This window comes from Cynocephalus volans, chromosome 10 (genome assembly GCF_027409185.1).
Source record: "Cynocephalus volans isolate mCynVol1 chromosome 10, mCynVol1.pri, whole genome shotgun sequence".
Lineage (NCBI taxonomy): Eukaryota > Metazoa > Chordata > Mammalia > Dermoptera > Cynocephalidae > Cynocephalus > Cynocephalus volans.
Window position 1 is genome coordinate 101724174 of NC_084469.1, and position 26159 is coordinate 101750332.

General features: G+C 39.9%; 1 pseudogene; it reads left to right on the top strand.

The window, feature by feature from the left end:
• Positions 1-4944: 4944 nt before the first annotated feature.
• LOC134387567 (olfactory receptor 7D4-like) lies at positions 4945-6008 on the top strand (annotated as a pseudogene).
• Positions 6009-26159: the final 20151 nt, after the last annotated feature.

A 26159-nucleotide genomic window follows, 5' to 3' on the forward strand; every position in this document is an offset into this window, starting at 1 on the left:
CTAAAAACCATAAAAAAAGACAATGAGGGACACTACTTAATGATAAAAGGACTGATCCATCAAGAAGACATAACAATCATAAATATGTACGCACCCAATGTTGGAGCAGCCAGATTTATAAAACAAACTCTATTAGAACTAAAGAAGGAAATAGACACTAATACCATAATAGCAGGGGACCTGAACACTCCACTGTCAATATTAGACAGATCATCTAGGCAAAGAATCAGTAGAGAAACACAAGATCTAAACAAGACTCTAGACCAATTGGAATTGGCAGATATCTACAGAACATTCCACCCAACAACCTCAGAATATTCATTCTTCTCATCAGCACATGGATCATTCTCCAAGATAGATCACATATTAGGTCACAAATCAAGTCTCAATAAATTCAAAAAAATTGGAATTATCCCATGTATCTTCTCAGACCACAATGGATTAAAACTAGAAATTAATAACAAACAAAACTCTGGAAACTATACAAACACATGGAAATTAAACAGCATTCTACTTAATGACATATGGGTCCAAGAAGAAATCAAGCAGGAAATCAAAAAGTTTATTGAAACTAATGAAAACAATGATACATCATACCAAAACCTGTGGGATACTGCAAAAGCAGTATTGAGGGGAAAATTTATTGCATTAAATGCTCACTTCAGAAGAATGGAAAGATGGCAAGTGAACAACCTAACACTTCACCTTAAAGAACTAGAAAAAGAAGAACAATCCAATCCTAAAGTTAGCAGACGGAAAGAAATCATTAAGATCAGAGCAGAACTGAATGAAATTGAAAACCAAAAAACAATTCAAAAGATCAACGAATCAAAAAGTTGGTTTTTTGAAAAGATAAATAAAATTGACAAACCATTAGCATGGCTAACAAAAAAAAGAAGAGAGAAGACTCAAATAACAAAAATTAGAAATGAAAAAGGCGATATTACAACTGATTCATCTGAAATACAAGGAATCATTCGAGACTACTATAAACAACTATACGCCAACAAATTTGAAAATCTGGAGGAAATGGATAAATTTCTGGACACACACAAGCTCCCAAAACTGAACCGTGAAGACGTAGAAAATTTGAATAGACCAATAACAATAAAGGAGATTGAAGCTGTTATCAGAAGGCTCCCAACAAAGAAAAGCCCAGGACCAGATGGATTCACAGCAGAATTTTACCAAACATTCAAAGAGGAATTGACACCAATTCTTTACAAACTATTCCAAAAGATTGAAACGGACGCAAATCTCCCAAACTCATTCTATGAAGCAAACATCATCCTGATACCAAAACCAGGTAAAGATATAACCAAAAAAGAAAACTACAGGCCGATATCCTTGATGAATATAGATGCAAAAATCCTCACTAAAATACTAGCAAACAGAATACAGCAACACATACGAAAAATTATTCATCACGATCAAGTGGGATTCATCCCAGGGATGCAAGGTTGGTTCAACATACGCAAATCAATAAATGTGATACACCATATTAATAAACTCAAACACAAGGACCATATGATCATCTCTATAGATGCTGAAAAAGCATTTGATAAAGTTCAGCACTCATTCATGACAAAGACCCTCTATAAGTTAGGTATAGAGGGAAAGTATCTCAACATAATTAAAGCCATATATGCCAAACCCACTGCCAATATCATCCTGAATGGGGAAAAGCTGAAAGCTTTTCCTTTAAGAACAGGAACTAGACAAGGATGCCCACTCTCACCACTCCTATTCAACATAGTGTTGGAAGTACTAGCCAGAGCAATCAGAGAAGAGAAGGAAATAAAGGGCATCCAGATTGGAAAAGATGAAGTCAAACTGTCCCTGTTTGCAGATGACATGATCCTATATATCGAACAGCCTAAAACCTCTACAAAAAAACTGTTGGAATTGATAAATGATTTCAGCACAGTAGCAGGATACAAAATCAACACACAAAAATCAGTAGCATTTCTTTTCTCCAATAGTGAACATGCAGAACGAGAAATCAAGAAAGCCTGCCCATTTACAATAGCCACCAAAAAAATAAAATACTTAGGAATTGAGTTAACCAAGGAGGTGAAAAATCTCTATAATGAGAACTACAAACCACTGCTGAGAGAAATTAGAGAGGATACAAGAAGATGGAAAGATATTCCATGCTCTTGGATTGGAAGAATCAACATAGTGAAAATGTCCATACTACCCAAAGTGATATACAAATTCAATGCAATCCCCATCAAAATTCCAAAGACATTTTTCTCAGAAATGGAAAAAACTATTCAGACATTTATATGGAACAATAAAAGACCACGAATAGCCAAAGCAATGCTGAGCAAAAAAAATAAAGCTGGAGGCATAACACTACCTGACTTTAAGCTATACTACAAAGCTATAATAACCAAAACAGTATGGTACTGGCATAAAAACAGACACACTGACCAATGGAATAGAATAGAGAATCCAGAAATCAACCCACACACTTACTGCCATCTGATCTTTGACAAAGGCACCAAGCCTATTCACTGGGGAAGGGACTGCCTCTTCAGCAAGTGGTGCTGGGATAACTGGATATCGATATGCAGGAGAATGAAACTAGATCCATACCTCTCACCGTATACTAAAATCAACTCAAAATGGATTAAGGATTTAAATATACACCCTGAGACAATAAAACTTCTTAAAGAAAACATAGGGGAAACACTTCAGGAAATAGGACTGGGCACAGACTTCATGAATACGACCCCAAAAGCACGGGTAACCAAAGGAAAAATAAACAAATGGGATTATATCAAACTAAAAAGCTTCTGCACAGCAAAAGAAACAATTAAAAGAGTTAAAAGACAACCAACAGAGTGGGAGAAAATATTTGCAAAATATACATCTGACAAAGGATTAATATCCAGAATATATAAGGAACTCAAACAACTTTACAAGAAGAAAACAAGCAACCCAATTAAAAAATGGGCAAAAGAGCTAAGTAGGCATTTCTCTAAGGAAGATATCCAAATGGCCAACAGACATATGAAAAAATGCTCAACATCACTCAGCATCCGGGAAATGCAAATCAAAACCACATTGAGATACCATCTAACCCCAGTTAGGATGGCTAAAATCCAAAAGACTATGAACGATAAATGCTGGCGAGGCTGCGGAGAAAAAGGAACTCTCATACATTGTTGGTGGGACTGCAAAATGGTGCAGCCTCTATGGAAAATGGTATGGAGGTTCCTTAAACAATTGCAGATAGATCTACCATACGACCCAGCCATCCCACTGTTGGGAATATACCCAGAGGAATGGAAATCATCAAGTCGAAGGTATACCTGTTCCCCAATGTTCATCGCAGCACTCTTTACAATAGCCAAGAGTTGGAACCAGCCCAAATGCCCATCATCAGATGAGTGGATACGGAAAATGTGGTACATCTACACAATGGAATACTACTCAGCTGTAAAAACGAATGAAATACTGCCATTTGCAACAACATGGATGGACCTCGAGAGAATTATATTAAGTGAAACAAGTCAGGCACAGAAAGAGAAATACCACATGTTCTCACTTATTGGTGGGAGCTAAAAATTAATATATAAATTCACACACACACATACACACATACACACACAAACCGGGGGGGGGGGGAAGAAGATATAACAACCACAATTATTTGAAGTTGATACAACAAACAAACAGAAAGGACATGGTTGGGGGGGAGGGGGGGAGGGAGAAGGGAGGGAGGTTTTGGTGATGGGGAGCATTAATCAGCTACAATGTATATCGACAAAATAAAATTTAAAATAAAAAAAAAATAAATAAATAAAAAATAAAAAATAAAAAATAAAAAAAATAAAAAAAAAAAAAAACAAATCCATCACAACTATTTTGATCATTAGCTATTTATTGATTTTAGGACAATACATTTCCACTTGACACTATGAATCCAAGAGCACACACTCTCACATACCTGTTGTTTTTAATTGTGGGGTATTTTTGTTTCTTCTTCTCATGCATGAAGTCCACATGCTTTTTTCTCTTCTTGGAAGGATTCACCCAGCAGGCATTCTGAGAAAGAAGGAGCCATAGGGATCTTTTTAAATTTGCAGTGCTATATGGCACTCCAAGGAGTTAACAGATCTGTTGTATTTATAATGATCAGAATTCCACCCTTGATGGCTGCCCCATTTATAAGGGATATCAATAAATAATAGCCATGCAAGACATATCTATTGAGATATGAACAAAAATTTCATTGTGTTAAGAACACAATTTATGATATGTCCATTATATGTCACAGGAACCACAGTAGAAAAATCACATGGCTCAGCTCATTTGACTTCTCTACTAATAGAGTTTAAATAATTTTCACATGGTCACGCAGCAGAAGGTGTTGGATCAAAATTCTATTCTGGGAAGTCTGACCCAAGAAACTGTTTTCTAAATCATAGCCCTAGACTGTACCTTGGAAGAGTTATATATCCAAAGTAATTATCATAAAAGTTTAAATTTAAAAACAGTAATAATGACAGCTTTCATTTGCTGAGACTCCAAGTGTGCACAAAGGCATTGCTGAATCTCACAAAAGCTTACACATTTAGAAAGAAAAAAATAAGACCCTGAGAGTTAAATTTCCCATCCCTAGGAAGGAACAGGTCACAGAACAAATGTTGTCTGATTTGAAAATCCTTTTCTTTCTACTACTTTAGAGCTAGTAGAACAGAGAAAGTATGGGAATTATCAAGGAAAAGACATGAAGTGTCTTCAAGTATTTTGGAAAGGTCATATCAAAGAAGAAATTTATTTATGTCTGTAGAGTCAAACAGGACAATTAAGACTAGTGAGTAGATGAAGAAAAGAGAGAGATTTCCTTTAAATTAAATAAATTCTGAATGATTATACACTTTTAAAGTGAAAATAGGAATCAATCAGACTGACCAAATTACCATCAATGGAATGACTCATAGAGGGTGAAGTACGTTCATCCAAGGGTGACATGGTAAAGTGCTGACTAGCTGAGGAGCCAGTTGCCTGTTCATTGAATGTTTCTTTTTCCTCCTTCCCCAGCAGACACCCCAGCTACAGGGAAGCAGAAAACCACACAGAACTATCAGAATTCTCCTTCTACAGACTCTCGAATGATCCTGAACTTCAGCCTCTTCTCTTTCAACTGTTCCTGACCACGTACCTGGTCACGGTGCAAAGAAACCTGCTCATCATCCTGGCCATCAGCTCTGACTCCCACCTCCACACCCCCATGTACTTCTTCCTCCCCATCCTGTCCTTTGTTGACATCTGTTTCATCTCTACCATGGTCCCAAAAATGCTGATGAACATCCAGGTACTGAACAAAGACATCTCCTACATAGGGAGCCTCACTCAGACGTGTTTTATTATGATGTTTTCTGGACTGGATAATTTCCTTCTGACTGTGATGGCCTATGACTGGCACATCGCCATCTGCCACCCCCTGAACTACACAGTCATCATGAACCCCCACCTCTGTTTTCTGTTCGTTCTGATGGCTTGTTTCATCATGTTCTGGGTCGCCCTGGCTCACATTCTACTGATGAAGAGGCTGACCTTCTCTGCAGGCACTGAGAGTCCACATTTCTTCTGTGACTTTGCTCAGCTTCTCAAGGTGACCCACTCTGATACCCTCATCAATTACATCTTCATGTATGTAGCAACTGCACTGCTGGGTGTGTTTCCCATCACAGGGATCCTCTTTTCTTACTATCAGATTGTCTCATCCTTAATGAAGATGTGCTCCACTGCAGGCAAGTATAAAGTTTTCCACCTGTGAGTCTCACCTCTCCGTGGTCTCCTTGTTTTATGGAACTGGACATGGAGTCTTCCTAACTTCTGTCATAACCAATTTTTTCCAGAGTAGCTTAATTGCCTTGGCGATGTACACTGTGGTCACCCCTATTCTGAACCCCTTCATCTACAGCCTGAGGAACAAGGACGAGAAGGGAGCCTTGGGACGACTCCTCAGCAGAGCAGCCTCTTGTCTGTGAAGGATCACTAGCCTCAGAACTAAGTTGTCATTGTGGGCCCCAGAAGAAAATGTTATGTATTTAAATTTTCTGGCTGGTATTCTCTCCTAAAACACATGCCACATTTTTGTTTTAAGTACCCCTAACTCTGCTCTTTGTTTTTCTATTACTTCATCCTCAACGACTCCCTCGGTAATTCCTTTCCATGTAATTAATGCTATGCACTGTCCTAAAATCTCCAGTCTTGGTAACTTTTCTTATAGCCTTGTCAAAGAATTCTAACTGTAGATTTAAAGCCCTTTTCAAACCAAGTGCTGTCATGGTCTCCCCTAGTCATCCTCTGCATTGTTAGTATTATTTGCTTTAGTTTGTGATCTTGTTTTTCCCTGGAAAATGAAATAAAAATTAGATGATACTTAAGTCAAAGTGCTTATCCTATCAGCACTGTCCTTGTTGCTTTACACATATGACTGTACTTAATCCTGGAAACATTTTTTGAAATGTTTTCAATCCTTCTAAAGGTTTTATAAAGGAGGGAACTGAGATGGATATGGACCATATTTATCTATGCTGTGGCTGTTCTTGGCAACCTGGCAGTGAGTGCACATTTCTCATTTTGCCATGCTATTTTTTTCCTGAAAATAGTAATGGGATTTTCAACTTCACAATGGCAATCTAGGTCTGTAAGGTGCTTTGGTCAGATGATTTATAGTAATAGACCACCTAGAATATCTCTGAGGTGTTTCTTCATTCTTTGTGATCCTCAGTTCCCTATGTTCCTTCATTCCCTCCTTTTGACCTTCCCACATTCTCTCCTTCCTTCCTTCCTTCCTTCTTTCCTTTCCTCCTTCTATTTGCCCTTTATTTCTCAAGATGGGAGTTTTAAGATGTATACCAAGATCCTAAATGCATAATAATTAATAGAATAAAATAAGCATTGTTCTCATATATGGTTTAATTTTTTTGCAAGACTTTCTTTTTTTTTTTTTTTAATTTTATTTTGTCGATATACATTTTGGCTGATTATTGCTCCCCATCACCAAAACCTCCCTCCCTTCTCCCTCCCCCCCTTCCCCCCAACAATGTCCTTTCTGTTTGCTTGTCATATCATCTTCAAGTAGTTGTGGTTGTTATATCTTCTTCCCCCCCCCCCCGGTTTTATGTGTGTGTGTGTGTGTGTGTGTGTGTGTGTGTGTGTGTGTGTGTGTGTGTGTGTGAATTTATATATTAATTTTTAGCTCCCACCAATAAGTGAGAACATGTGGTATTTCTCTTTCTGTGCCTGACTTGTTTCACTTAATATAATTCTCTCGAGGTCCATCCATGTTGTTGCAAATGGCAGTATTTCATTCGTTTTTATAGCTGAGTAGTATTCCATTGTGTAGATGTACCACATTTTCCGTATCCACTCATCTGATGATGGACATTTGGGCTGGTTCCAACTCTTGGCTATTGTAAAGAGTGCTGCGATGAACATTGGGGAACAGGTATACCTTCGATTTGATGATTTCCATTCCTCTGGGTATATTCCCAACAGTGGGATAGCTGGGTCGTATGGTAGATCTATCTGCAATTGTTTGAGGAACCTCCATACCATTTTCCATAGAGGCTGCACCATTTTGCAGTCCCACCAACAATGTATGAGAGTTCCTTTTTCTCCACAACCTCGCCAGCATTTATCATTCAGAGTCTTTTGGATTTTAGCCATCCTAACTGGGGTTGGATGGTGTCTCAATGTGGTTTTGATTTGCATTTCCCGGATGCTGAGTGATGTTGAGCATTTTTTCATATGTCTGTTGGCCATTTGTATATCTTCCTTAGAGAAATGCCTACTTAGCTCTTTTGCCCATTTTTTAATTGGGTTGCTTGTTTTCTTCTTGTAAAGTTGTTTGAGTTCCTTATATATTCTGGATATTAATCCTTTGTCAGATGTATATTTTGCAAATATTTTCTCCCACTCTGTTGGTTGTCTTTTAACTCTTTTAATTGTTTCTTTTGCTGTACAGAAGCTTTTTAGTTTGATATAATCCCATTTGTTTATTTTTCCTTTGGTTGCCCTTGCTTTTGGGGTCGTATTCATGAAGTCTGTGCCCAGTCCTATTTCCTGGAGTGTTTCTCCAATGTTTTCTTTAAGAAGTTTTATTGTTTCAGGGTGTATATTTAAATCCTTAATCCATTTTGAGTTGATTTTAGTATACGGTGAGAGGCATGGATCTAGTTTCATTCTCCTGCATATGGATATCCAGTTATCCCAGCACCATTTGCTGAAGAGGCAGTCCCTTCCCCAGTGAATAGGCTTGGTGCCTTTGTCAAAGATCAGATGGCAGTAAGTGTGTGGGTTGATTTCTGGATTCTCTATTCTATTCCATTGATCAGTATGTCTGTTTTTATGCCAGTACCATACTGTTTTGGTTATTATAGCTTTGTAGTATAGCTTAAAGTCAGGTAGTGTTATGCCTCCAGCTTTATTTTTTTTGCTCAGCATTGCTTTGGCTATGCGTGGTCTTTTATTGTTCCACATAAATGACTGGATAGTTTTTTCCATTTCTGAGAAAAATGTCTTTGGAATTTTGATGGGGATTGCATTGACTTTGTATATCACTTTGGGTAGTATGGACATTCTTCAGATCCAGGAAACTCAACGATCTCCAAATGTATTCAACCCAAAAAGGCCTTCTCCAAGACATTTCATAGTCAAATTGGCAAAACTCAGAGACAAAGAGAGAATCTTAAAAGCTGCAAGAGAGAAGTGTCAAATCACCTATAAGGGAGCCCCAATCAGGCTAACATCAGACTTTTCATCACAAACCCTAAAAGCTAGAAAGGAATGGGATGATATTTTCAAAATACTAAAAGACAAAGATTGCCAGCCAAGAATACTCTACCCTGCAAGGCTATCTTTCCGAAATGAAGGGCAAATAGTATATTTCTCAGACAAACAAAAACTGCGGGAGTTCACTACCACACGACCACCCTTACAAGAAATCCTCAAGGGAGTACTGAGTTTGGTTCCTGAAAAATAACTACCACTGCCATAAAAACCCAAGAAAAATCAATACCCACTAGTATAATAAAAATGGCATTCATGAAGAGAAAACAAGCAAACAAAAACGCTATCTACAACCTAAGGAACCAACAAACACAGAAACCAAACAGTAAATCAGAAAGCAAGGAACAAAAGACACCTAAGACAACCAAACAACCAATAAAATGCTAGGATAAATCAACACCTTTCAATAACAACTCTTAATGTAAAAGGCTTATATTCCCCAATAAAAAGACACAGACTGGCTGACTGGATCAAAAAGGAGGACCCAACTATATGCTGCCTACAAGACACCCACCTCACCCATAAAGATTCACACAGACTAAGAGTGAAAGGATGGAAAAAGATTTACCATGCAAACAGAAAAGAAAAACAAGCTGGAGTAGCTATTCTTATATCTGACAAAATAGACTTTAAACTAAAAACCATAAAAAGAGACAATGAGGGACACTACTTAATGATAAAAGGACTGATCCATCAAGAAGACATAACAATCATAAATATGTACGCACCCAATGTTGGAGCAGCCAGATTTGCAAGACTTTCTGAAGGCTTCTACAGGAATGATAGTTTAATGATTGTGGAATGTTTTCAGAATGCAGTTCACGTTTTTTATTCTGGTAAACTATATAACATAAGAATTTCCATTTTAGCATTTTTAACATACAATTGCATGCAATTAATTATATTCACAATGCTGTATAATCTCTACTTCCGAAAGTTTCTTGCCATCCTAAACATAAACTCTGTACCCATTAAGCAATAACTTATTATTCCTTGCATCTGTTTCCTGTAACCTCTAACCTACTTCTGTCTCTGAAAATTCTTTTGTATACGATCTAGTTTGCTTTATGAGAATAATGTTGATAGAGTTGGGCCTGCAGTGAATGGCAGGTGAGTAGATGCTGTCAGGGTTCAACCCCCATTCCCTGGGATCCTCTCATCATCTTCTTTCACACCATCCTGTGGCCAGTGGTCAGCACCAGCTGGAACCTACTGTGCCAAATGCATGGTGGCAGAAGTGACATGGAGTTAAGCTGCATCAGGTCCTCCCTTGATGGAGAGATGTGGGGTATACCGTCTCTTTCACCCCTTAGCTGGGAAAATTCTAAAATGTGAGCCGTATACCATTTTCCCAGATTTCCCCCATATGATTGATATCTCTGCTCATACACTGTGACAGCTGACTTAATGCAAGCTTTATTTGATGTATTTTCTTCCCTGTATTCACTTCTCTCTTCTAGCTGTGGTTTTTGCTCCTTTCAATAAAGTGTTTGCACATGAATCCTTGGCTCAGCATCTGTTCTGTGAAACCCACAACAACCACAGGTGATAAAGACTGTGAGGGGTATGAAGACCATATTCTAAAAGGAATTAGGGAGTTTATAAGGAAAAACTAATTTATTATGGGGGCATGTAAGGTCCTCAAATTATTTGCTAATACGTTAGTGAGGCTATATAAGAAAATGATAATTTGTTATCAATATTATTTGGTGTGGCTTAAAATCACTTTAATTCCACTGGATTAAATGTATAGTCCAGCGTGCATTTATGGTACACTGTGTACAAATTGAGGAAGGAGCCAGAGAGGAAAAAAAATGAATGTGATACAGTGGGGTAAGAATAATAACATCGGTATGCAGTAGGTCCTGTTGAAAACAAAGGAAAACATGTACCGCTCAGTTTGAGTTATTCTATCTAATTTTTTAAGTTTATTTTTAACAGTTTTATTGGCACATAAATTTATGCTTTATGGAAACCACCCATTAAAAGTATAAATTCAATTATTTTAGTAAATTTATAGAATTATGTGATCACAACCACAAACCAGTTTTTTTTGCTTGGGGTTTTTTGGTTGTGTTTTTTTTAAATACAATTTTTAAAAATGATTATGCATATTCACAGGGCACAGAGCCAACCAGCAGCACCTGTGCCCAATAATCCAGTTTTAGAATATTTCTATATCCACAAAATTTCCCTTGTTCTCATTTGCAGTTAATACGCACTCTCACTCCATCCCTAGCCACTGACTTATCTGCTTTCTATTTCTATAAATGTGCCTTTTCTTGATATCATACAGTCATACAATGTGTGGAATCATACAATAGTGGTCTTTTGTATCTGGCTTCTTTCACTTAGCATAATAGTTTTGAGGGCTACCATGTGGACACATGAATCAGTATTTTGCTCCTTTTAATTGCCAAATACCATTGTATTGTATAGATATACTGCATTTTGTTTATTCATTTACCAGTCAAGGAACATTTGGATAATTCCGGTTTGGAATTGTTTTGAACAACTCTGCTATGAATATAGTCTTTGTGTTGACATGTATTTTCATTGGTCTTAGGTAAATAACCCAGAGTGCAAATGTTGGGTCTTATGGTTGACTTATGCTTAATTTTTAAGATTCTGCCAGACCATTTTTTCAAAGTGGCTACATCATTTTACATTCCCACCAGTAATGAATGAAGGTTTCAGTTTTTCACATCTTTACCACACCTGGGATTCAGGAAGAACTTCTAATAGGATGAGATACTTGAGGGTTGAAAACAAATACTGAGCAAAATTTAACTGGAGAATAGGGATGGATGGCATGTGATAGGCCTTCAGGAGAGAAGCAAATCCAGAAGACAGATGAAAGTTGTAGCTGAGTTGCTGGAAACACGGCTGGCAATGTAGAGAGAGGCCAGACCATTGATAGCCTAACCTGACATACTAAGAATTTCATAAGCAATGGAGGACCAGAGTCAGGCTATAATCAAAGATATAATATCAGAATTTTAGGAACACCACAAGAGGGAAAAATTAGAGAGAACAATTAAGATGTTGTTGATGTAGTCTAGGGCAGATTAGATGTTGACCTGACCTAATCCAATGTCACTGATATGGGTACATTTTGGAAAAGAGATGTATTAGTTTCCTATTGGTGCTGTAATGGGTATCACAGTCTGATAGTGTGAGGTTTTCTCTACTGTTGAAGGATTTTAACTCCAAGTTATGTAAGGAGTTATTGCAGGGTTTAGAGAAGACACATGGCATGATCTAATATAGGATTTTAAAAGATTGATCCGGGGCTGGCCAGTTAGCTCAGTTGGTTAAATGTTATATGCCACGATGTGTATATATATTATCTATAACACGATGTTATAATGCCAAGGTCAATGGCTCAGATCCCCATAATGGCCAGCAGCTGAAAACAAACAAAACAAAATAAAAGATTGTTCTGTCGAATGGGTTGAGGATGAATTGTCGAAAGTGAGCTGCCTGGAACTGACTGCACTGATCCAGGTGAATATATGTAGCTAAGACCAGAGCAGAAACTGCAGGGAAAGAATTGAGAAGTGGTCAGTTTGTACTATTTTCAAGGAAAATCCAACAGAATTGGTTATCAGGTAGGATATGGGTGTGAAAAGAGAGAGGAACCCAGGATGACTCCAGAGTCTTGCACCTGAAGCTCTTGAAGAAGGGAATTGCACCCACTGAGACAAGGAGAGCTGTGGGCGAAGCCAGTTTGGAAGGGAAAGGGGACATCAAAAGGTCAGGTTTTAAAATATCAAAATTGAGATATTCTTTTTGGAGGGGTGAGAGAGTGGCTGCTTGATACAGGGACCCAAACCTGTGACCTTGGTGTTATAAGGCTGTGCTCTAACCAACTGAGCTCACCAGCCATCTAGATAAAATTGACGTATTCTAAATGCACAAACATCATATGATTCTGCTCATATGAAGTGCCTAAAGAATTTTAATTCATAGAAACAGAAAGTAGGGTTGCAGCTACCAAGCGCTGGGGAAGAGGGAATGGTAGAGTTATTGTTTAATGGGTGCAAAGTTTCAGTTTGTGATGATGAAAAAGTTCTGGACATGGGTGGTGTGATGGTTGCACACAAAATGAATGTGCTTAATGCCAATGGACTGTACATGTGGAAATTGTTAAAGTGGTAAAATTTATGCTATTTTTACCACAGTAAAACAAACTGAGATTTTTTTTTTTTTTTGACATCCCAGTGGACTCTGAAATTTGGGAGACAGGTCTCCACTACAGAAATCAATTGGGAAGAGAGGGGCATACATATATAGGCAGTATTTAAAGCTGGTTGATTTCACCAAAAGACCAGATGAATAGGGAGAAGAACTAAAGACAGAGAATTGGGCTGTTCAGAAAGAAGAGGAGTAACCTGCAAAAGAGACTGAGTAGGAGAAACCAGCGATGTAGCAGAAAACTAGGGGACCTTGCATTCTTTATCACCCAAAGATGGGAGAGACCAGTTCTCCTCAAGAGGAAGAGATATGGCCCCTTAGGAGGGGTGTATCCTCCCCAGATAGACCCAGAGATGTGAACTGGAAAAACAGAGATTGATCAGAGGAAAATCAGATTATGTTGGACACGTGTATCTCCAATGCCATGGGAGTTGGACAGTGTTTCGGGTCTCATTGAAAGCTTGCATGAGGATAACATAAGCAAAGTTTTAGATAATTTTCCTTATCTCCTCCAGTAACCACCATATTTCCATAAAATGTAGGAAACAGGATCATAAGGGGAAAGCCCTTGCTCTCTCTGTCCTTGTTTCTTATCTTCTTTTGTATGGAATGATTATTTAAAAGCCCCCAGGTTTTCTGAATTGATCCCTTAAGACGACTAGTTACCTAAAATTTACTGAGCATGGAGGCTCCTTCCTAATGGTGTTCTGAGGAGAATGGAAAAGAAGCAGTGTAATTGCAAACATTTAATTGGGCTGAGAAGATGGACTGTTCTATTTATTCATTTCCAATCTCTTTAAATCTTAGCCTTCCAAAAAACTGATATACCAGTTCATTTTGTAGAAGAAGAATTTATGGAGGAAATGCTGTGTTGTTTGTGGTTGGGGCATGGTTGTGAAGAAGTAAACCTTATATTCATGTCGCTTATATTCCAGTGGGGGAGAAAAAAAAAAAAAAGAGGTGAACCAATAAAAACATTTTGATTGTGGAATGTGTTTTGGAAAAAAACAATAAAGTAGCGCAAAGCAGGCACTTAAACAGACATTTTTACACATATGCTTGCAGCAGTATTATTCACAATAGACAAAGTGTCAAAGCATAGCAAGTGTTCACCAGTGAATGAATGGATAGACAAAATGTGGTCGATCCGTGCAGTGGAATATTATTCAACCATTAAAAAGGAAGGAAATTCTGACACCTTGAAGATGAACCTTGAAGACATTATGCTAAGTAAAATGTGACAGTCCCAAAAGGACAAATATTGTATGCTTTCAGTCATATGAGGTACATAGAGTAGTCAAACCTACATAGACAAAAAGTGCAATGGCAGGTGCCAGGGAATGGGGACGCAGATGCGGAGTGAGTGTTTAATGGGGACAGGGTTTCGGTTTGGGAAGATGAGAAAGTTCTGGAGATGGATGGGGTGATGGCTGCACAACAGTGTGAATATGTTTTATGCCAAGTATACAGAACTGTACACTTTAAAACTGTTTAAAATGGTAAAATTTATGTTATGTATATTTAACCACAACAAAAAGTTGAAGTAGACTAATAAAACTTATTTTCTTATCTAGCTTGTAATTTTGAATTCATTAACCAACCTCTCCCTATCACCCCAATCCCTCCTCTTCACAGCCTATAGTAACCACAGTTCCAGTCTCTACTTTTCTATAAGTCTAACTTCTCATTTTTGTAGTGCTAGGCATCTATAATTAACTATTTATTGTACGTTATAAATGGTTAGAAAAGAGGAGTTCAAATGCTCTCATCACATAGAAATGATAAATTTTTTCAAGGATTAATATGCTAATTACCCTGCTTTGATCATCACACATTATATTCATGTGTATTCATGTGTTGAAATATAACTCTGTACCCATAAATATGTACAATTAATACTATAAAAAAATTTTGAGTTGAAGTTGCAGAAAATAATGGAGAAAGATTGTGAGATTTATTTCAGATATTTCCAACATTATTATAAAATAATAGCAAATGGCTAGGATCTTCTAAAATAATTAATTTAACAAGATTCCTCAATAATCTAAACAAAGGTTTCTCAATCTCAACAATATTGACAATTTGAGCTGGTTAGTTATTTGTTGTGGGGGGTGTCCTGAGTATTGTAAGATGTTTACCAGCATGCATGCCTGGTCTCTACTCACTAGACACCAGCGCTGAGTAGTGACAAACAGAAATGACTCTAGACATTGCCAGCTGTTCCATAGGGGATCAGATCAGCTCAGTTGAGAGCCAGTGGAGTGGAACAATCCCATGGGTGCCAGAGCTGATGGTGTCAGCTTTCAAAGATACAGGAATAGTAGGAAAGGTAATATTGTAGGGAGAATAAAACATCAGGTTAATCTTGGAAATTCTGAGTTGGGGAGCTCAGAGAACATCCCATTGATGCTATTATCTCAGAGGTCAAATAGATTGATATGGCCTTCATAGGTCTGCATGGATGGCAGTAAAAATCAATTAATTGTACAGATGGAAAGAGAATTTCCTGCTTAGAGAGTCAGGAGTTAGAAAGACAAGATGATGCTTGGCTGAATGCTACCCATTATCCTTTTATTTTTATTTATATGATGCTCATCCCAGTCATTGACTCTCATTACTCTCAGTGAAAGTCCTCATTGCTTTCACTGGGCTCTATAACCACGCAACATTAACCACCCTTGCAATTAAACACCTATTTGTATAATAATTTTATTAGTGATTATCTCTTTGAAAACATCCCCTGAGCTTTGGATCTCATACTTCCTTGGCTTTTCAGGGACCTGACACTATGACTATCCCTTCTTTACCCTGTATATTCCAATGTCTGCACACTATAGTTAAACACGCATTTCTGATGTAATAAAATGCATTCCCATATCCTTCAATAAAAGTGAAACTCACTCATAGCCCCATTTTTCCCTTTGGGGATTTCTCCAAATTTTTAGAAAAATCATCTGTTCTTAGTGCTTCTACACTGTTCACTATCTCCTCAACCTAAGTTACATGGATTCATTCCACCTCCATCACAATTGCTCCCTCTGAGGTCTGCAGTGACCTTACATACCACCCAAACTATAACAGACATTTCCATTCTTCTAAGTACTTGATTTCTTATTAGCAAAATCACTAATGACTGTGTTCTTTTCCTTGAAATAGGGAGCTTTCTCATGCATTTCATTTTTATTAGAATGGGATTCTGAGAGTCAAGTCTATTGGGGGTCCTTAACACATCTGTCAGGGAGGAACTCCTACCTTTGAAATTAAACCCTGTGAAGGAAAGATAACAATTAAGGCAGTACCTTAAAGAGTCTTGAGAGACATTTTTTTTTTTAAAGGTGAAGTTACTGTTTTAATCTCCAGGAGAATAATCTTGTTGACTGCATGACTGCAAATGCTTGGACATACCAGATAAAGAAGGAATAATTGGAGGAAATAAATTCATCTTTCACACCTGGGAGACAAGAGTGGCAGAAAGTTTCTTTCTATTATTCTCTTTCTAGCCTAAGGAAGTGTAACTGTTTAAAGAGTAGAATGAAAGAACAATTTACTTAATGAGGTGCTCTGTGAATTCAGTGCCGAAGGTCCTGGAAAGTTGAAATGAGCTCCCAGTGTTTCTAAGGCAAATCATTTGGGTCTCCTGGAGATACAGTTTAGAAATTCCCTGCCTGGAGTATCTTCTTGTACTTTCTTGGGGAAAGTCATTGTAGGAGAAAGAGCCAGGACAACCAGCGGTTTCTGTGATGCCATTTGAAAGAGTGGAGCATCCTATGAGGGCTGGGAGTGGGGTGGGTCATGTGGAGTGAAAACTTTTATTAGACTCAGTACTATGAACACAAACAAGAGCAATGGTTCTCAGATTGTTGTCTCCAGATTAGCAGGACCAGCATCACTTGGGAGCTTGTTAAACATGCACATTCTTGGCCTCTATCCCAGATCTACTAAGTCAGAACCTCTAGGGGTCAGGTCCAGCCTTTTGTGCTTAATAAGCCCTCCAGGGAAATTTTATACATGGCTAAAATTTGAGAACTTCCCCACAGGATTTGTTGAAATAGATGACAAAGGACCCACCCAGGGCTGCATCTTCAGGGATTTGAAGGCTCTGCACCTTCAGAAGCTTTTCTACAAATAATGATGTTTTTACTTATTTTTTTATTGAAATGATTATATGTATTTGTGGTGTATAGATTTGACTATCAATACCTCTGTACAACATGTGGTGATCAAATCAGGATAATTAATATACTCATGTTTACAAACTGTAATAAATCTTTGTGACACAACTAATTTCACGATAACTCCCCTCCCCCCCCTTCCTACCACTAATAACATAAGTACTCTTTCCTCTTTTCAAAGGTTCAAGGTATTATTGCGATTGTTTCTTTCTTTTTGATGGATTTTGTACATGGCCAGCACCATTTTACACACAATAAGTACAAAATAACTGCCAGCCTTTCCCTTATGAGAAACCTCATGGTTTCTGGGGAATAAAAACTCCTCTGCTTCCATATGGGTGCAAACTTCCGCCTGATTGCATCCTCCAGCCTTATCTTCCACTCCAGCACCAACCCCACTCCCTGATTATGTCGGCCTTCTCTACAATCTATATGAGCCCTCCCACCCTGAGGCCTGGTGCTGCCCTCCATTTTGAGTGCAGCGCAGCAGACTTTCCTTCCTTTAATAAAGCTTGATCGGTACCCAGCGTTTTGGCTCACTTTCTTTCATTTTGGTGCTGAAACCCAGGAAGGGTCCTGGCTAGGACCTTTGGACAATCCCCTCTCTTGGGCTGATTGGCCCTCCCTGCCACCCTTCCCAGATCTGCCAAACCAGGTGCCTCAGGGACTCTCTCCTTTTGCTCTTTCAGACCAACGCATCCACCATCAGCCTCAATTCAGGGTGAGTCAGTGGGTCTGTCCTACTTCTATGGGTTCCCCCGACTACTCTCTATGACTACTGTCTACTTGCTATGAAGCCCAGGTGCCTGGTTGAGGGAACCCCTCCCATGCCCCCCAGCTATTGGAGGATGCTCTTCTAGCTGGTCGGTGGCTCCTCTCTACATGCAAAAGAAGGTGTACAACAATGAGGATGCTCTTCTACTAGGACTGCCCGTTTCCTTTCCCACCCTCTAAATGAGATCCTCACAATCCAAACCACCACATTCTATGCCTCTGGGCTGTCTCCTGGTCAATTTATCTCTTGGCCTCCAGGGAGATATTAAACCCAAATGCCTCATTTTCTATTGCAACCAGGTTTGGCCTAAATACAAACTAGACAATGGATCCCAGTGGCCAGAAGATGAAACTCTTGATTTAGATACTCTTAGAGATTTAGACAACTTTTGTCTCCAAAAAGGCAAAGTTGGAGATATTCCTTATGTTCAAGCCTTCTTCTATCTTCAAACGTGTCCTACTCTCTGTCAAAACTGTCCTATGTCTCAAATTCTCCTAGCTCATGCCTGACATCCCCTTCCAGACTCGAATCAATCTTTTGATCTGTCAGACCACTCTGCTCCCTGATCACCTCCTTAAGTGCCAGATCCTCCACCAGCCCCTCCCCCTTTTCCCTCTCTTCCCCACACCTAGTCTTGAGATGCTCATCCTCAGCCACCCAACCCCACCCCTTCTCCCCCTTTGTCAGGTGACAACCACCCCTCAACTCTGGCTCCTTTATACCTCCTCCATTAAGTGGCTGGGATGGAGGGAATTGTCCGGGTCCATATCCCCTTCTCTCTTTCCAATCTCTCCCAAATCAGAAAACAACTGGGATCCGTCCAGTCCAACACAGACGCATATCTTAAGGAATTCACATATCTCACCCAGTCTTATGATCTCACCTGGCATGATATTTTTATGACTCTCACTGCTACTTTGTCCCCTGAAGACAGGGAGCAGGTCTGGATAACAGCCCAACAGCAGGCAGATGAGGTACATGCTGAAAATAATAGGTGGCCTGTGGGAGCCATTCCCATCCCTCACACGGACTCAAATTGGTACTATCATGCTGGCCATGGGGATCAGGATCCCAGGAATAACCTGATCACACATTGATTTACAGCCTCCAAAAGGCTACTCACAAGTCAGTCAATTATGAAAAACTTAGAGAAATCACACAGAGATCCACCAAAAATCCGAGCGAGTTCCTACCCCACCTCTCTGAGGCTTTACATAAATACACAAATATAGACCAAAAGTCCCCTGCAGGCATGGCCCTCTTACGCTCTCATTTCATTACCCAATCAACCCCTGATATTTGAAAAAAGCTTTTAAAAACCTCGAGGATTGTCCAAATATGACCCAATGAGACCTCCTCAACACAGCTTTCAAGGTTTTTAACAACTGGGAGGAGGAGAAGAAAGATCATTACAAAAGAGATCATGCCAAATGGTGCTCCTGGCTAATGCTGTGCGATGTTCACAAACTCCAAAGCCAGCTGCCTCTAGGGGCAAGCCACCTGGGAACTTCTTCAAATGTGGTTAACTGAGCCACTGGGGATGGGACTGTTCTAACCCCTGGCCCTCTCCTGAACCCTGTCCTCGTTGCAAACAGCCAGGTCACTGGGAGGTTAACCATTCTACTCACCAGAGAGGGAGTGGCCCAGTCCCCAACCTACAGCCTTTGGCCTCATGGCCATCCTTACTGGAACTTCTTGGACTCACCCAAGAGGAGGATTGATGATGCCCAGGGCCTGAAGCCCCCACAGAGATCACCACGCATGAGTCCAGGGTAACTCTCCTCATAGCAGGTAAGCTGACCTCTTTTTATCTCATTGATACAGGGGCCACTTACTCTACCCTTCCTGAATATGCAGAATCAACAACCCCATCCTCTAACACAATAGTAAGGGTCATGGGATCAGAATACTACCCACAGATCACTCAACCCCTTTCCTGCACCCTACATCACACCCAATTCACACACAAATTTTTAATAATTCCTCAATGCCCAGCCCCCTTACTGGGATGGGACATTCTTTTCAAATTCTAAGCTACTATTACTCTAAACACTTGAACTCCAGCTACAATACTCCTGTTACAGGCCACACCCAGACCTGGCTCCTGAGGCTTCCACCTTCCCCTTCCCCTCAGACAAGGTTAATCCCATAGTATGAGACACTTCTTCTCCCTCCATTGCTATGCACCATTCCCCTATCCTTGTTAAGTTGCAGAACCCCTCTTTGTTCCCTAATGTCCCACAGTACCCCATCACTAACAAACACGTAATAGACTTAAAACCCATTATATACAAACTCCTTTCTTCTCATCTCTTACAGCCTACCCACTCGCCTTTCAATACACGCATCCTTCCAGTTATAAAGCCTAATGGCTCATACCATTTAGTTCAAGATCTCATGGCCATTAATGTGGCCATTTTACCCATAACCCCAATAATTTCTAACCCCTATATTCTTCTATCCACAATCCCAACAACAAGATATTCCTTCTCTGTACTTGACCTCAAAGATGCCTTATTTCTATCCCTTTACACCCTTTCTTACATAATCTGTTTGCCTTCACTTGGACTGATCCTGATACACGTCATTCCCAACAACTTACCTAGATGTACTACCTCAGGGGTTTCAGGATAGCTGCCACTTCTTTGGCCAGGCCTTAACTCAAGACTTATCTAAACTTCCTCCAACCTCTAGCACTTGAATACAATATACAAATGACCTCCTCCTGTGTAACCCTTCCTATAAGGATTTACAGGCCCACACTGTTGCTCTCCTTAATTTCCTGGCCTCCAGGGGATATTGAGTGTCCCCTAGCAAAGCCCAAATTTCTTCTCCTTCAGTCACCTATTTGGGAGTCCACCTCACCCCCAACACCAGAGAAATAATGGTGGATCAGAAGAGTCTAATTTCTGAACTCCCTACTCCTACCACAATGTGTGAAATTCTTTCTTTCTTGGGACTTGTAGGGTATCTTCGTCTATGGATTCCTAATGTTAACGTGCTAGCAAAACCACTTTATGAGGCAGCCTAAGGGGATCCTGCCATGCCCTTAGATCCCACAAAGCCCATTCATGCTCCCTTCCGGTGATAAAAACCCCAGCTTTATCCCTCCCAGACCCATTTCATCCTTTTATCCTATACATCTCTGAAACCCAAGGATTGGCAGTCAGGGTTTTGGGATAAGAAGCAGGAGATATTTTCTCCCCTGTTGCATACCTTTCTAAACAACTAGACACCACAGCCCAGGGATGGGCTCCCTGTTTATGGGCCTTGGCAGCAGCTACCCTTTTAGCACAAGAAAGCTCTAAACTAATTTTGGACAATAAACAGTCATTTGTTCTCCCCATCATCTTCAAGACCTTTCCAGCCATAAGGCCAAGTCAATTCTCTCCCCTTCCAGCCTACGACTTATCCATCTTACCTTCATTGAGAATTCCCATTGCTCCTTTAGACCTGGCTGTCCCTGAAATCCAGCCATTCTCATCCCAAAATACTCACAACCCTTAGAACCTAATTGCAGGGAGGCTTTAGACCTCTTTCTCAATCCCTTTCCATACATCTCCCTGCATCCCATTATACAGCCCCAACATACATGGTTCATAGATGGGAGCGCCACCTCCATGCCTGCCCCCTGGGTGGTTATGCCATATGTGTAAATATAACACAAACTATTGAGGCTGCACCCAACAAACCCACTTTCCTCAGCACCCCTCTGAACTTATGTATGGTAGACCCTTCACTCTCACACTTCTGTTCCAGCTCATCGCCTTTAGGCCAATATCTCCCTACGCTTTCACTCATTAGGGATCTTCTTCGGGAACAGGCCAACCTTCTATCACCTCATCCTTTCCTCACCAACCCCTCAGACTTTAAACTGAGCCCAGGACAGCAAGTGTATATTAAAACTCGAATCCCAAAGCCTTTCTCACCATGTTGGGAAGGGCCTTATACAGTACTTCTCACCATCCCCATGGCAGTAAAGGTACTAGGAAAGGCCCCTTGGTATCACTTATTCTTGGTAAAACTAGCACCTGAGACTTTACTCAAAGAATCTGTTAACACAAAGCCAGAGGGGTCCCTCTGCTCAACCCCCAACCCAACATCGCCTTACACTTTGTCCATTTTATGGCCCACAAAATTGAAAATCTCCATGACCTCTACTCTTTCCCCAATCCCAGAAGGTTGATCTTCCCCCCAGTGATTATCCTCTCACTCTTGCAGTCTCACTTCATGTCCTTCACACAAGAGCTGCTCCAAGACTGGTCCCCACCCGCCACCTCCAGTGTTGGAGACATCCTTGAGTGGGTAACTGAATTAGCCTGGCAGGGCACCCTCTGGGATTATACCCCCAACAAGGTTATCCTCTACTCCTTTTTCCTACTATGCACCCCCTCAACCTCCCAGCCCCTGAACACTTGCCTTTTCTCATCCTCCTGCTTCTTTTCCTAACAGAGACATATGCCACACCCTGTTCACAATGTATAACCAAGGTCTGGGTGGATGGAAGGACACTTTCCAACCTCCTGGGTCTGTTAGCCAGAATCCTCGGGGGAACCCTACAGGACACATTCACATCTCTGACCTATGTTCCCACAACATGCTATGACCAGACCACTGCCACATTAGACTCTTATGGGAACAAAAACTACTGGATGGCTCTTTCCAAAGGGGATTTTGCTGGAGTCCAGAGCCCCCCCCCCCACCGACAAAACATTTCTGCTTCACCCAAACCACCCACCTAGGCTGTAGCAATGGGGGAGGACTTCAGGACAAAACACGTCAGACCCCTGACCGAGATGGGACTCATCCTTCTTCTTGGTCCCTGCCTCTTTTGGTGTTTCTCTAGTTTCTTAAGGGAACATATGCAGGCCTTCACCAATCAAAAAGTCACTGAATTCTTCATGGGAGGAGAATATCAACCCCCTCAGCATCAGCCACCCTTCCCTGGAAGAATACAGCCTCCTCACACGAAACCAATACCCCGCCACCTAATTGTTTTACCTACCAACATAAATCTTTTATTTTTTTCATATCTTCACCCATCTCCAGCAGGAAGTAGCATCAGCAGAATGAGACCTTCACCCCTTTTCCCTTCTCCCTATACTTAAAAGGTGGGAATGATGGATCTTGGATGTCACCAGCACCATTTTACACACAATAAGCACTAAATAGCTGCCAGGCTTTTCCTTACAAGAAACCTCACGGTTTCTGAGAAATAGAAACTCCTCTACTTCTACATGGGTGCAGCCTTCCACCTGATGGCATCTGCCAGCCTTACCTTCCACTCCAGCTCCACCCCCCCTCCCTGATTATGTCAGCCTTCTCTACAGCCTATATAAGTTCTTCCACCCCAAGGCCTGCTGCTGCTCTCCCTTTTGAGTTCAGCATGTCAGGCTTTTTTTCCTTTAATAAAGCTTCATTAGTACCCGGCATTTCAGCTCACTTTTTTTCACTTTTTATCTGTTCTTTCCTTATTTCTTCACTTTTTAAGCTCCACTTATGAGTAAGGACAAATGATATTTCTCTTTCTGTGCCTGGCTTATTTCTTTTAATAAAATTTTCTCTAAGTTCATCCATGCTGCTGTGAGTGGCAGAGTGTCGTTCTTTTTTATGGCTGAGTAGGGTTCTACTATGTGGTATATACAGTCAAATAATGATACATTTGTTTCATATTTCAAAATGCTTATGTCTCCTATTTTTACATTTTATATATTTCTTAGAATAGTTCTTGGCAACAATCCTCTGCATGATCATTAATTGTCATTTCTTAGTGATTCCATGTTCAATTCAATCTTATCTCTCATTTGAAAATCAGAGTATTTATCCATTTAAAGATATAGCCTCATTTTTCCAGTTTGAGAGTCTGCATCTCTCTTCCTGACACACACACACACACACACACACACGTTCATACGCTGCCATGTGCAGATAGCTCTATAAAATGATCTGATATATCTAAACATAATGTTGTACACAATGAAAATATACAATTTTTATTTGACAATTTAAAAAATTAATGATATACCAAATGCTGAGTGATGTTCAGTATTTTTTCATGTGTCTGTTGGCCATTCGTATATCTTCCTTTGAAAAATGTCTCTTTAGCTTTTTTGCCCATTTTTTAATTGGGTTACTTGTTTTTTGTTGTAAAGTTGTTTGAGTTCCTTGTATATTCTGGATATTAATCCTTTGTCAGATGTATATTTTGCAAATAAAGACCACCACTTTGTCGGTGGTCTTTTAACCCTGTTAATTGTTTCTTTTACTGTGCAGAAGCTTTTTATTTTGATATAATCCCATTTGTTTATTTTTCCTTTGGTTGCCTGTGCATTTGGGGTCATATTCAGGAAGTCTATGCCCAGTCCTACTTCCTGAAGTGTTTCTCCAATGTTTTCTTTAAGACGTTTCATTGTTTCAGGGTGTATATTTAATTGTTTAATCCATTTTGAGTTGATTTGAGTATATGGTGAGAGGTATGGGTCTAGTTTCATTCTCCTGCATATTTATATCCATGTATACTGAGATACCATCTCACCCCAGTTATGATGCCTAATATCCAAAAGACTGTGAGTGATAAATGCTGGCGAGGTTGCAGAGAAAAAGGAACTCTCATACATTGCTGGTGGGACTGCAAAATGGTGCAGCCTCTATGGAAAATGGTATGGAGGTTCCTCAAACAATTGCAGATAGATCTGCCATATGACCCAGCTATCCCACTGCTGGGAATATACCCAGAGGAATGGAAATCATCAAGTCGAAATTATACCTGTTCCCCAATGTTCATCGCAGCACTCTTTACAATAGCCAAGAGTTGGAACCAGTCCAAATGTCCATCATCAGGTGAGTGGATACGGAAAATGTGGTACATCTACACAATGGAATACTACTCAGCTATAAAAACGAATGAAATACTGCCATTTGCAACAACGTGGATGGACCTTGAGTGAATTATATTAAGTGAAACAAGTCAGGCACTGAAAGAGAAATACCACATGTTCTCACTTATTGGTGGGAGCTAAAAATAAATAAATAAATTCACACACACACATAAAAAAAAAACCAGGGGGTGGGGGAAGAAGACATAACAACCACAATTCCTTGAAGTTGATACGACAAGCAAACAGAAAGGACATTGTTGGGTGGGAGGGAGGAGAGGGAGGAGGGAGGGGGTTTTCGGTGATGGGCCACAATAATCAACCACATTGTATATCGACAAAATAAAATTTTTTGAAAAAAGAAAAGAAAAGAATGGAGAGGAGCTGGAGACTCTCCAGAAAATAACTCTTAATGGAGGCTCTAGATTCCGAAGAGGGAGAGAAGGAAATAGATCAAGAGCTGGAAAAGACTAGTTTCACTGGATACTAAAGTGCCTTCCCAGTGCAGTGAAATAAGAAGGAAAAGAAGAGAGAAAATGGTTTGTGGGATTTACCTTCATAGACTGAGTAAATATGGGACTGTCCAACTCTCATCATTCTAGAGGTAAAGCCCAGTACTCACTTTTTCTCCTCCGATCCTTCCTATCCCTCCAGCCCTCACTGGAAAACACTGACGCTCTTTGAAGGTTATCGCTGAAGTTTTCTCTTTTCTGTGATCTGTTCCTGTTAAATCCACGTGGGTTTTCACAGAGGCTGGGATCAGAGAATTACAGGTGAGGGGCAAGAAGGGCCTTTTAAAGTTTCCAGCTTCTCAAAGGTTGAATTCCATGAGCTCTTCATTAAATAAATTGTGCTCTTTACCCCCAATCTCCAAACAATTCCGTGCCCTTGGGGTACAAAAAAAGATATCAGAATGAAAGTTTTCAGTCAATTTTGTGTCCATGTAGGCAGTGGTAGGAGAAAATGGATTTATTTCCTCCAAGGAGATACTTTTATTTCCTTTGGTCCGATTTAAAAGTTACAATTTGTCCCCTAAAGAAAATCTCATTTCCACAAGGAACTAAATCCAGGAACTAACTTTCTTTTATGTGCTCTCTTTGAGAATCTTTGGAGGTTTTCTGGATCACTACAACCTTATGGACGTAGTAGCTTGTGCTTTCGGGCTCATGGTCACCAAGTTTGTGCCCAGGCCGAGTTCCTGAAGTGTTTCACTTATATTATCCCTTAGTAATTTTACAATTTCAGGTCTTTTACTTAAGTCCTCAATCCATTTTGAGTTGATTTTAGTATATGGTGAGAGGTGCATGTCTAGTTTCATTCTTC